This window comes from Schistocerca americana, chromosome 7 (genome assembly GCF_021461395.2).
Source record: "Schistocerca americana isolate TAMUIC-IGC-003095 chromosome 7, iqSchAmer2.1, whole genome shotgun sequence".
NCBI lineage: Eukaryota > Metazoa > Arthropoda > Insecta > Orthoptera > Acrididae > Schistocerca > Schistocerca americana.
This window is the reverse complement of record NC_060125.1, coordinates 142,543,704-142,552,620: the sequence shown is the minus strand read 5'-3', so window position 1 is coordinate 142,552,620 and position 8,917 is coordinate 142,543,704.

The window sequence follows — 8,917 nt, the reverse complement described above, 5'->3', positions numbered from 1 at the left end:
GTTCTTGGAACAATCTCGTCATACATGCGTATTTTGGCTGCCTTCCTGCTGCCATGGAGCGGAACCACAAGACCTGTTTTTTAACCTTAATCCTACGTTATGTTTCTACATTCACTCCCCTGAACTAAACCTTTTAACCCATATATTGTCTCCAATTCATCTCTATGTGGTAGTACATATATAACCTCTGCTATTAAAAACACATAATTTATTATCTTAAGTCAGTGAAACAGTTGTAGCCGCATTTAGGCATTTGCAATTATTTTAGGAACTTCGTGAGATATTTGACTGAAATTACAGATTCTTTGAACAGATTATTGATCAAAGAAAGGAATTTGCCAGACAGCGTCTGATGCCTTGAAACAGGCATTGATGTCAGTTGCGGTGTAAGTTGAAGCCCAGACAGGTTACTACGCAATACACAGGATGGAATACCAACAAGGAAGAAGAACATACATTGCATGTAACGTGGGGACACAACCTGAACTGGGTGACCAAGGTGCCAATGCAGCAGAGTGACCTCACAGAGAGGGGAGCTTGATGTCATTCTGCCAACCACACACAACGTATATGTCGTATGCAAGAGTAACTTCCCAGCACACATGAACTGCGGAAATTCAAAACCGAAGCCTGAAAGGAGGAGGTGGTCACCACAGAGCAGTGCAGAGCACTGACAAGTGCTGAAAGCTAGATCACGTTGAGTCATGCTTGCCGCAAGATAACGTCACTGACATAGACCGACTGGTATAAATACACCCAAAGTTCATCTCCCATTTGAAACTAACCAGCCCCAAAGTGTGACCTGTAACATTTCATTTCCGCTCTACAATGGAACAGCCAGCCTGGCCATCAGGACTTGGCTGCTGAGGGCTGCTGCCACATCGCCAGTACCTTCACTGATAGGAATGCTGGGGTGCCTTCTACCACGGAGACGCTGGAAGCCTAACTGATGTCATCTGGAGTGCTGCTGAACTTCCATCAACCTGGGGGAACACTGTAGCTGCCACCTCCCGATTAGCGTCTATGAGCAAACACTTCCATCGCAGGCGATGCTCTCACTAGAGGCCATGTCAGAGCTGTTCACGACTCCAGCCACCTTGTGCAGATCTGCTGGTGCCTTTCTGGAACACTGTCTACAACATCAACGAGCGCCCTGGTAACCTGCTAACCATCCAGCTGCTGCTAGTGACACCACTGACAACTCTCGCCGAACTGAAACTAGTGAGGTGAGATATCGTAGGTCAGTGACTCCATGCCTGCCTTGTAAGAGCAGCTGAGATGATTGGCGTGTGCAGCTGCCAGCTCTTTCTGTGAGGTTAGCAGCCCTCAGGCTGCTGTACTGGTGCCAGCCATGAAAGAAGACATTGATGTATACGTGAATACTAAATGACTATACTGTTAACCCTGCCTCATCAGCCCCTTTGGTCGTTCTCCTGCCCATAGCTATATGCCATCCTATCAGTCATAGAGGACAGAGCTGATGCTGTTTTATATTTATTTTACACAAATCTTTAACTTTTTAATAGCAACACCAACCTAAAGTCTTAAAGTTATGGCAGTCAGTATGACATCTCTCTTGAGAAAACCACCAGTGATGCACCATACCAAACAGTTGTCAGCATTCTACTACCTGACAGAGCTGGAGAGCGAAATCCGCACATCACCAGTCCAAACTATTGTCCCTAGTACTTCATAACAGAGGGTGTGAAGCAAGATCTCTTATATGTTCCAGCAACGAATACATGTTGATTGTGTGAGTGGGGATAGGCTTATGCTGTAGCACCCACATAACAACAGTCAAATTGATGTGTTCTGATAAAGGTTACAGAAACTTTAAGTGCTAACTGCTGATGAAAATATGCTTCGTGTCACCTGGTTCATGGTATTCTACGTGGTATAAGCATCTTTTCAGTCTAAATACGTCAGAAATGTGTGAAGTTCTATGCTGAAATAAAGCTGTGTTTATTGTTCATTTTTTAAAAATTCCTTTCTTGTCAACTTCTACATTCAATTTTGTAGGAATGTCACCTTTCTGTTCCTGTAAGATACACTCGGTACACATATGACTGACGGCATATCAGAAGCACCGTGCCTCCTAGGCAGTTATGCAGTGTAACAGACTGTGAAGCTTTGCAGTTCAGCATAACAGGTGAATGAGGGATCTCACTAATGCTGTCACTGAATGCAGATACAAACATGGGATCGAAATACGGATGCTTTAAGTTTACGCAGGGAATTGCTTACAAACCACAGGTGCAACACTTTTTAGAATGTTAATCACTACTGATGATGATGATGAAGTCACATGCTTTTTGACAGAGCATAGGGGAACGATGCAGGAGACCCGCACCGCCATACTAGGCAAGGTCCTAATGGAGGTGGTTTGCTGTTGCCTTCCTCCGACCATAATGGGGAGGAATGATAATAATGAAGAAGACACAACAACACCGAGTCATCTCGGGGGAGGCAAAAATCCCTGATTCCACCAGGAATCGAACCCAGGACCCCGTGCTCCGGATGCGAGAATGCTACCGCGAGACCACAAGCTGCGGACTAATCAATATTATCTATGCCAATCAGAACTGTCAGGGGATATTCAATGTATACAAACAAGGGGGTATGTACAGTCACAGTTCCGATTGACCCATGGGGAGAGCAACATAAACTCTGAAAAACCTAAATTACCAGCATCGAAAAATAGACTCTAAAAATAGACACTTAAAATCTAGCAAAAGTCTTCTACATAGTCTCAGGACAAGATTAGAGTAATAACTGCATGCACAGAGGCAATTTTGCTGTTATTTTTCCTGTAGTCCAAGTGACTGGAAGGTAAAGAATAACTAGCCGTGGTGTGATGCTAACAAGGGAACCTCCCCATCGCACACCCCTCAGATTTAGTTATAAGTTGGCACAGTGGATAGGCCTTGAAAAACTGAACACAGATCAATCGAGAAAACAGGAAGAAGTTGTGTGGAACTATGAAAAAATAAGCAAAATATACAACCTGAGTAGACCATGCGCAAGATAGGCAACAACATGGAAAAAGCAACAGCAAGAGTGCCGTGGTCCCGTGGTTAGCGTGAACAGCTGCGGATTAAGAGGTCCTTGGTTCAAGCCTTCCCTCAGTTAAAAAGTTTAACTTTTTATTTTCAGTTTATGTGACAAACGCTTGTGTTTTCATAGGCAACAACATGGAAAAAGCAACAGCAAGAGTGCCGTGGTCCCGTGGTTAGCGTGAACAGCTGCGGATTAAGAGGTCCTTGGTTCAAACCTTCCCTCAGTTAAAAAGTTTAACTTTTTATTTTCAGTTTATGTAACAAACGCTTGTGTTTTCATCATTTTTTTGGGAGTGATTACCACATCCACAAGAAAACCTAAATCGGGCAAGGTAGAAGAATTTTTTTACCCATTCGCCAAGTGTACAAGTTAGGTGGGTCGACAACAGATTCCTGTCATGTGACGCATATGCCGTCACCAGTGTCGTATAGAATATATCAGACGTGTTTTCCTGTGGAGGAATCGGTTGACCTATGACCTTGCGATCAAATGTTTTCGGTTCCCATTTGAGAGGCACGTCCTTTCATCAACTAATCGCACGGTTTTGCGGTGCGGTCGCGAAACACAAGACACTAAGCTTATTACAATGAAAAGAGACGTCAATGAACGAACGGACAGATAATAACTTTGCGAAAATGAAGAAGGAAAATTTTTGAGCCGGGGGAAGATTTGAACCAAGGACCTCTAACTCTGCAGCTGCTCACGCTAACAACGGGACCACGGCGCTCCTAAGCTTAAGTTAACCTTGATCTTACATATCTGGTACATGGACTACTCAGTTTGTATATTTTGCTTATTTTTTCATAGTTCCACACAACTTCTTCCTGTTTTCTCGATTGATCTGTGCTTAGTTTTTCAAGGCCTATCCACTGTGCCAACTTATAACTAAATCTGAGGGGGGTGCGATGGGGAGGTTCCCTTGTAAGTACCTCTCTACACAGTGGTTAATGGCGTGCGCATTCAGATGTAGATGCTGTTGAAATGCTATGTACACACTTTGTAGATTTTTTTATGCACAAAAACACGTTAATGTTGGTGTTGTGCTTTTATAATGAATGGTTATAATAATCTTGCTTCGTTAATCTCCTTAATAATTCCTGATGATAATTGTTATATTGTAAAATTAAAATTTTTCTTTCATGACTCTTCGATACATCGAAGGCCTTCCCTGCAATAATGCACGTAGATTCAGAAAATTTATTTTACTAGGAGAGCGCTAGACATGCAGTTGTTATAAGTTATTCTTTTCATTGCTTTTCGATCTTGACGTATTTAGTATCATTTTGCTACATGTACCAGAGTACTAAATACTGTAGATAATTAGATATTAAACAACAAATATAAATCGTCTTTTCATCACAGAAAAATATACAAAAAAGCAAAGTAATGGGGAAATTATACCGGCCGGCTGGTGTGGCTGAGCGGTTCTAGGCGCTTCAGTATGGAATCGCGAGAGCGCTACGGTCGCAGGTTCGAATCCTGCCTCGGCGTTGATGTGTGCGATGTCCTTCGGTTAGTTAGGTTTAAGTCGTTCTATGTTCTAGGGGACTGATGACCTCAGATGCTGTCCCATAGTGCTCAGAGCCATTTTTGAAATTATACCACAGCGCAGAATATATTATTTATAGTTTGTTCCTGAGGCCATTTCTAAAATTTGGGAACTGTTCCAACGTTTTCCGTTCTCAGTTATCATGTAATTGTTGCTAGAGGTTAGGTTTATAAGACGTTGAATAATAAAGACATATTTGCTGCAAATTGCAGTGCTTTATTTTTTCCACATGAGTGCAGGATACAGGACACTGTGAGTGACTCCAGCCTGCACCTCCATGGTGTGGCGCCTCTCAGTAGCGGCGACTACCCTCTGTGGGCGTCTCTGCGGGCAGACCCTGACCTGTCGTGAGGTCTGGCTGCAGCTCCGGCTGCTGCTTGTCATCTGCCTGCCCGCACGCGCCAGGACTGATTTGCGCGGGCGTGAGCACCTGCTCATCAGTAAACAACAAACGTGACATTCCAGTAATGCCTGATTAAATTGCCGTCTCAACAGAAAACTTCAATTGTCATAATAGCAACACGTCTTTACAGCTCCTTTACAGGTAAAAAGTTTTCTTAAGAAGCGGATGAAACGTGAATGAAGCGGATAAAACATCTCAGGATCGCTGGTTTCACCTACAGTTCATTGTTGCATTGTATCCATTTCCACATATTGTGGGTAACTGTAATGGTGATGAGACATATACAGGGTGCGTCAAAAAAATGTATACACACTTTGAAGCGTCATAGAAAATTAATTTCCTGTTCTACAATGTTAAATTTCTAGAAATGGAAAGCTTAAAGTCCAATTGGAAAAATAAATGTACTTTGCAAATGTAATTAATGTTCAAACTGATGGCCTTCAGCATCAATACATTTCTGAGTACGAGTCACCACTGATTCCGTACATCGTCCCAAAGTGTCCAATGAGATTTCTGCGCCCACCGCCTGAATCTTATTCCAAAGTGTGTCCAGGTTACGTGGTTTACTTTTGTAGACCTCATCTTTTACTGTTCCCCATAAGAAGAAATTCAGCGGCGTGAGGTCTGGAGAGCGTGCAGGAAACTCGATTGGTCCTCTGCGTCCTATCCACTGGTCTGGCACATTGTGATCCAGGTATGCTCGTACGTGCGGCTGGGCGCCATCTTGTTGGAAATAAAACTCATCATTACCGTATAATGCACGAATGTCAGGGAATATGGAGTCAGCAGACATTGTTAAGTACGTTTCTCCAGTAACAAAACCTTCAAAGCGGAAAGGCCCACTGAGTCCCCTTGCAGACAAACCACACTACACATTTACAGCAATCAAATTCACAGCCTTTTCAACTGTAATGTGAGGATTATCTTCAGCCCAGTACACACAATCGTGCCTATTGACCGTTCCATTGAGTTTGAATTGGGCTTCTTCCGACCAAATTACACTACCCATTAATACCGGTTCACGTCTCACCATCTCCTGAACCCATTCACAAAATTCTAACCTTCGATCTGGATCGTCGTCACTTAGCTGTTGCACCAGCCTTGGAATGTACACATGAAACTTGCCTTTCTTCAGAATGCGTAGCACACTACTAGCACTTACATTACTCTCATGTGCCGCTTGCCTTGAAGATTTTTGAGGCGAACGCTGAAACAGTTCCAAGACCGCAGTTGTGCAATCATCACTTGTAGCTGTACAAGGTCGCCCTGATCGACCTATATGTATATCACACACTGTTCCATGAATTTAGAATTTGTCTCGTAGACGTGTAATTGTTAACCTTGAAGGTGGTTCTGTACCATACTCACTCCTCCACTGTCTTCGAACCGCAGCTATATTCTCAAACTTCCAGTACCACTTAATTATCTGCTTCCACGCTTCAAAGCTCAAACGCACGTCCGCCATGTTCCAGTTACTTTCTTGCCACTGATGCCACCTGTTGAAGAAACATAAAATTACTTTCTCACAGATATGTAACCTTGTAGAACGGGAAATAAATTGTCTATGACAGTTCAAAGTGTGTATATATTTTTTTGATTCGCCCTCTATTTACAGAGGTATTGACACAAAATAAAATGTAAACTTGGCTTTTATGATAATGTTGAAAATGTCATTTATCCTTTTTGTATGTTTGTAAGGCGTCGAAGAGAGTTACTTACATTGATGTCTCTGATGTCTAAAATCAAATTTTAGTGTTTACCTCACTTCACTATATCTGTTTCGTGATAGTACCTTTATTAACAGTAGTTCATATTCAGTCTGTCATTGCATGATATACTTTGTTGTATAGGCGATTAACATACAGACATATTGTGCTGCAGATTTACTCTGTCTGTGAGCCACAACTTTAATTCCTGTAACCTGCTTGTTAACACAGTTCCTGAGGCAAGTCGAATAATGTAAAAGAAGTGAAGCTAGAGGACTGTTTGGAAGCACAATTGACGTAGCTCCATAACGTCAAAAGTTGTAATACACCTTTAACCCTATTCTAATGATCTTTCAATTACTATGCAAGAATTCTATCTTGTAGCTAGGCTTATTTTTTTGTTTTACCAGGGAGAGTGACTTCCATAATTATGTTACACTTCTAAGTATAAAATAAAAATACAGGTGACTAAACGACTAGTGGAAAAATATGTATAGTAGATAGCACAAATAAGGAAACCACCTATCTTATTAGAAAGCACTTAGAGTCATTACTGAGTAGTTACGAATGTATAGCCCACATTTAGAGCGTTACAGCAATGTGTTGCTAGTAGTTTCTTTGCGGTATTGTCATTTTTGTTACTTTTTTAAATTAGATACATGATTATATCAGACCAAAAACACTACAACATAATTATAGATTTAACTCAAAGACTACTGTTAGTGTGTAGTGTCAATGACATTCTTCCTTAGACTTAGTGTAACACTAAGGCATATTTCATAAAAAACTGTCATTTATGTCTTTTTGCTGTAACATCGTCGAACCCAAATTTAGCCTGTTGAGCACTGTGCTAATAGTGTAACACTAATATTAACGAAACCTAATGACATGAATGCTGCACTTGAGCTGCCTGCAGAGAGACACAGTGTTCGGGGGACTGCCTCAGGGAGCCAGTAGTCCCACCGCATTAGTTAGAGCTATTAAATTTTAAGTAACGGAAAATTAATTTAGTGAACAGACCAAAAGTAGCTACAGTGCACGATTTCCTAGAAATTCCTGAGAGACAATGACCGCATTCATGTGTTGTGACATCAAGAAAGAAAGATAAGCTACTAGTTGTATGGGAAAATAATGTCGCACACAATGTCATTGGTAATGGTGAGTACAATAGTATTCTGTATTTAAGAGGCATATCGCAAGCTGTCTTGTCAGTTGTTGAGTGGACATTGAGTGACAGTCAGTGTTACTATAAATGCGATTAACTGTGTAGCATTATTGATTGTACAGTATCATTTTAAGTGCTACTTGCAACACATAGTTGCTTATTAAGGATTTTCAAAAACATGGGGTAATAGCAGGCACCGTGTGAACTTGTTATCGTTATCGACTGGCCATTCTTGTCACTGGATTTCATTGTCCAGTGACCATCGCTGTGCACTCAACACCACTTGTCCACTGGCCATTTTTGTCCACTGACTGCCACTGTCAGCTATCACCAAGAAGTGACCAGCATTGATTTCTAACCATCATTGTCCACTGACGATCACTCACCCAGTTTTAACAGTTTTTATGTTTCACACAGGTAGAAAATGGACGGCATAAAATGTAAAACACGCTAAAGAAAGTGCTGGAGGTTTATTGTTTAGGGAGACTGCTGAAAATTTTAAATTACCTCGTACCACACTGACACAGCGGTAAGCCCTACTTTGTGTCACAAAGCTGTTGAATAAGGCAATGTGGCGATCATCTTATAAACCAATCACATGTATTTTTATGTTTCAGATGGTTACAGAATGGAGTGCAGAAGATTTGAGTGTAGTCGCTATACCGTTAGTTCTTCAGCACTACAGGATGAAAATGGTAACGCTCTTTTAATATCCTTTGCGGCTGTATTTCCAAATGGAATATTACAGTGAAAGCTGCCATGCTGCAATTCACACCACAAACAGCTCAAACAATGTACAGCTTCTTGACTGGCCTTCCCTGCCTCCTGGCATGAATAAAGAATGCATAAGAAGACGACTACTTCCATATTAGAGGCCATACAGTTGCTTTCATATACTAACACAGCATGTTTTTCAGGTGTTGCAAACAATTCCTCAAGATTGCGCTCAGGGGCTGTTTGTTTCATGCATCAATGTAGGCATTAGTGTCAATGAGAGTTACAATTCATAGTGATATTGGTGATGGGCGTCAGTTCTG